Here is a 5,000-nt window from a genome sequence, read left to right on the forward strand (position 1 = left end):
TGCCTCGTGCTCAGGACTGATTGCGTTTCCCAGGTCACCGCAGGGGGGCACAGTGATGTCGTTTGGCAACGCGCTGCTCGTCTGAGTTTCTGGATTCCTCACTTTTTAGGTTTGGCATGAAGAGCACTGTTCTTCTGAGTGCTGTAGAATAAAAAAGCCTGTTTTCTTTCCTCCTTAGCAAAGGAAGGAGGAACAGGGAGTAAGTGGGTCCAGAGATGATCAAACCCGGGTCCCTGTGGGCACTGAAGCCCCTAAGTGGCGTGAAATACCAATGCCACCACCTGCACCAATGCCACCACCTGCACCACCCCCTCTGCAACCCCCCCCCCCCCCCCTCATTCAGTCAGCATTGGTCTCTCTCATCCAGTCAGCATTGGTCTCTCTCATTCAGTCAGCATAGGTCTCTCTCTTTCACTCAGCATTGGTCTCTCTCATTCAGTCAGCATGGGTCTCTCTCTTTCAGTCAGCATTGGTCTCTCTCATTCAGTCAGCATTGGTCTCTCTCATTCAGTCAGCATTGGTCTCTCTTATTCAGTCTGCTTATGTCATTCAGTCAGCATTGGTCTCTCTCATTCAGTCTGCTCATATCTCATTCACTCAGCATTGGTCTATCTCATTCACTCAGCATTGGTCTATGTCATTCAGTCAGCATTGGTCTCTCTTATTCAGTCTGCTTATGTCATTCAGTCAGCATTGGTCTCTCTCATTCAGTCTGCTCATATCTCATTCACTCAGCATTGGTCTATCTCATTCACTCAGCATTGGTCTATGTCATTCACTCAGCATTGGTCTCTCTCTTTCAGTCAGCATTGGTCTCTCTCTTTCAGTCAGCATTGGTCTTTCTTATTCAGTCAGCATTGGTCTCTCTCATTCAGTCAGCATTGGTCTCTCTCATTCAGTCTGCTCATATCTCATTCACTCAGCATTGGTCTATCTCATTCAGTCAGCATTGGTCTCTCTCTTTCACTCAGCATTGGTCTCTCTCATTCAGTCAGCATTGGTCTCTCTCATTCAGTCTGCTCATATCTCTCTCATTCAGTCAGCTCATATCTCTCTCATTCAGTCAGCTCATATCTCTCTCATTCAGTCTGCTCATATCTCTTTCAGTCAGCATGGGTCTCTCTCTTATTCAGTCTGCTCATGTAGAGAGTGCCTATTAAGGAGTTTCAGGTGTGGGTGGGGCTAACTGAACACCTGTACAGGTGGGCGCTGAGAGGCAGAGAGAGAAACGTAATGCCACATGCGTCCACCTCCCGTCCATTAGTCTGAGTGGCTCAGGAAACCAGACCGGATAAAACCTGCAGAAATACCTTCTAGTGAGCCTCCTGGGGCCAGGTGAACATAGGAAACCTCAACCCCCTCAGGGAAACATGAGCCTACAGGATTTCCTGAACTACATCCCCCACGGTCCCTTGGGGCTGGTGGCACACCTGTGTTGCGGGGCTGAGAGTGTTGCATTTAAGTGACAACAACAAAAGCGCTAATTGCTCCATTACAAGCAATTAAGAGTTCATCTCAAACACTTAGGTGCTATGCACACGAAGTCTAGGGCCTCCGAATCGGATTTACTTTTCACACCAATCGAATCTTTTAATTTCGTAAATACGGAGGCTGGCAACGAGAGATTTGCGTAAACACGGAGGCAGCAGATTGCGGTGAACCGACTGTAGTACATACCTCACGCCTGTGGGTGGCGCTTTAGCGCTTTATTTACACAACTGAAAAAACGTGAAAAACCTAGAAGAAGAGACTCAAAAGCACAAGGTAAAGGAAGCAGCAAACGGATAAACAAATTACACAAGACATTCAAGCTCCAATTAACAACATTACATTATGATGGTTAATAAAATCAGTGGTCAGACTAAAGGATATGCGAAAATGAATTATTTTTTCTATTGATAATAAAGAGTTTGGAACAGTAACATGACATGTCTGTCATCCCATCTCCCATGATGCATTGCTCCGAGCATTTTACATACATTTATGAATAAAAAAGCAAATTAAATCGCTGGCCAATTTATATTTGTGGTCATGAAAGTTATGTTACGTCTGAATAAGAAGAATTAGATCAAGATAGGGGGCTAATCAAAAATCAGAAGACTGGGTTAATGTTAGTGAATTCGAGGCCCACCATGAGTGAGATTTTGAGGGAGAACAAGTTATTTATATACTGGTTGGAGATGGCGGAAAAGATCTCATGGGGCAGTGACGTCATCAGGTTGCGTGAAACCGTGCAGACGAACACCAGCCCCCGTACCGATTCAAATCTACTCACTTTCTACCCCGGACTGCGATCGTTGCAGAAACGAGGTGCGGATAGAGAGTGTTCGTATGGATGATAGGGCTATCTGTATTAGCTATCCATATCAGTTTGACAAACTAGGCTCCATGTAAACGACACTTTAGTGTCAAATCTCACTGTTTGGCCATTCTGATGGCCGGTTGATGCGGACACAGAGACCCAGACTGAGGCTGTGTTGACATTAAGGGCTGCTTTCAGCAGCAATCACCTCCCACTAAACCCTCGCACAGCACACCTACTGTCCCCCAGGAGAAGACTGATGAAGGCCTGCCCATAAGCTCTGGCAGGGATAATGGAGAGTATTACCAGTGATCATTTTCTAGGGCCTGGAGACTGACGGTGGAGTGACGCACACCTGAATGCCTCCCCAAAGCACTTCATCCTCCTCTTCTCCTCCTCGCTTCCTCTGCACACGCTGGCGAAAAAGGACATGAAATGACTGTGATTTTCTCTCCACTATCGCAGGGCTCCAAGGGGCAGCAAGTGCATTAGGAAGAGGAGAGATGGATTTGTTTAAGTCCTCACACAGGTGGCTATTGAGACGAAAGTTTTCTCTTTGTCTCACTCTCACACTAGCAGACATGCACGCACACACACACACCCACATACACACACACACACACACACACAGTCAAACACACACTCACTGACACGCATCTTCACTCACTCACACTCACTCACAAACACACACAAACTCACAAATTAGACCAATAAGGTAATTAGGCCAAAAGAGACAGGAAGTTGCTTAATGTCTAGTGTGGGGAGTGCAGCAATGAAACCTGTCCTCTGAATCAGTTACTCTCCTTTCTTTCTGTTCCTGTCTCTGTTTATATCTCTCGCTCTCTGTGACTCTCTAGCTTATTTTTCTCTCTTTGTTTTCTCTGCATGTGTTTCATTTATGATCTATTGTATTACTAAAACCCATCACATAAAGACAATATCCCACACACATAGACACCCCCCCCCCTCCCCCAAACCACACAGACAGACACAGACAGACACAGACAGACAGAGACAGAGACAGAGACAGAGACAGAGACACAGACACAGACACAGACACAGACACAGACAGAGACACAGACACAGACACAGACACAGACACAGACACAGACACAGACACAGACACAGACACAGACACAGACACAGACACAGACACAGACACAGACACAGACACAGACACAGACACAGACACAGACACAGACACACACACACACACACACACACATATATATATATATATATATATACAAACAATAACACACAAGCACACACACACACACACAAACCCTCAACCCTCTGCTGGGTGCTGACATAGAAGACAAGAGGAAACCAGGGATAAAAGAAGAGATTAAACCACAGTGGGGAGGAGAAGAGGGACAGTGGGGTGGAAGAGAGAGAGAGCAAGAGTGAGAGCGAGAGAGAATGAGAGAGAAGAAGAAGGGGATCGGGAAGAAGAGAGGGACAGAAGAAAGTGGGGTGGAAGAAAGACAGATAGAGAGAGAGATAGAGAGCAAGAGTGAGAGAGAAAGAGAGAGATGAAGAAGGGGATGAGGAAGAAGAGAGGGACAGAAGAAAGTGGGGTGTAAGAGAGAGAGAGAGAATAAGAACACGAAGGGGATAAGGAGGAAGAGAGGGACAGAAGAAAGTGGGATGGAAGAAAGAGAGAGGGGGGGAGAGAGTGTAAAGGGGGGTCACACCCCCTCCTCTTTGCATTTGCATGATAGAGTGGCCTGGCTGAAATCTGCCAGTGAAATCTACCCCTGCCACGGGTAATTACCATGAACAACTTCATATGGCCGTCTGGTGGCGAGCGCCTGATAAGCCTGGGCATGAGCCTGGGTACTTTGGAGGGTAAAAGCGCCTCTATCTTATCACCATCTCCACAGAACAACCAGCTTCAGTCCAATAGCCCTCTAATCTTCAACGTCAACAATACTGATATTTCACCAGCACAAGAGAGAAAGAAGGGAACGCAAGGAGAGATGGGGAGGGAGGGGAGGGGAGGGGAAGGGGAAGGGTGGAGGGAGAAAGGGAGAGAGGGAGGGAGGAAGGGAGAGAAGGAGGGGGGAAAGGGAGGAGGAAAAGAAAAATTGATAGAAAGAGGGGGAGAAAAAAGTGAGCGGTGATAACATCACTCATTTACACAACTCGTCCTTGTCTGCCAAGCCACTAGCTTCTTGTTCGCCCCAGTCAGCCAGCATGGCTTTGTGTCCTTGAAATGCTAATTTCTCTCAAGCACTTTATTACATGCATATTACACGTGGAATAGGCATGGAGTACAGGATTAGTAACCCACTTGTAGTCAGAGATCAATGTGTTGCGTTATAACTTTTAAAGGATATCTAATGATACTTCAAATGGCTGGGTGCACATGAAAGGAAAATGTATCAATGTAGTTTGAATGTGAAATAGTTTGGAACAGAAATATACAAAAGATATGATACATATTAATGACAATTCAAATTCCATTGGTTATGTTCTACTAACTGTAATCTTATTAGATGTTCCTTGTTGTATTGTTGTTCTCTCTCCCCCCTCTCTCTCACTCTCCCCCTTTCTCTCTCCCTCTCTCTCTCTCCCTCCCTCTCTCTTTCTCTCTCTGTCTCTCTCTCCCTCTTTCTCTCTCTCTCTCACTACCTCTCTCTCTCACTCCCTCTCTCCCCCCTTTCTCTCTCTCTCTCTCTCTCTCTCTCTCTCA

This window comes from Sprattus sprattus, assembly GCF_963457725.1.
Source record: "Sprattus sprattus genome assembly, chromosome: 12".
In the NCBI taxonomy this organism is placed as follows: Eukaryota; Metazoa; Chordata; class Actinopteri; order Clupeiformes; family Clupeidae; genus Sprattus; species Sprattus sprattus.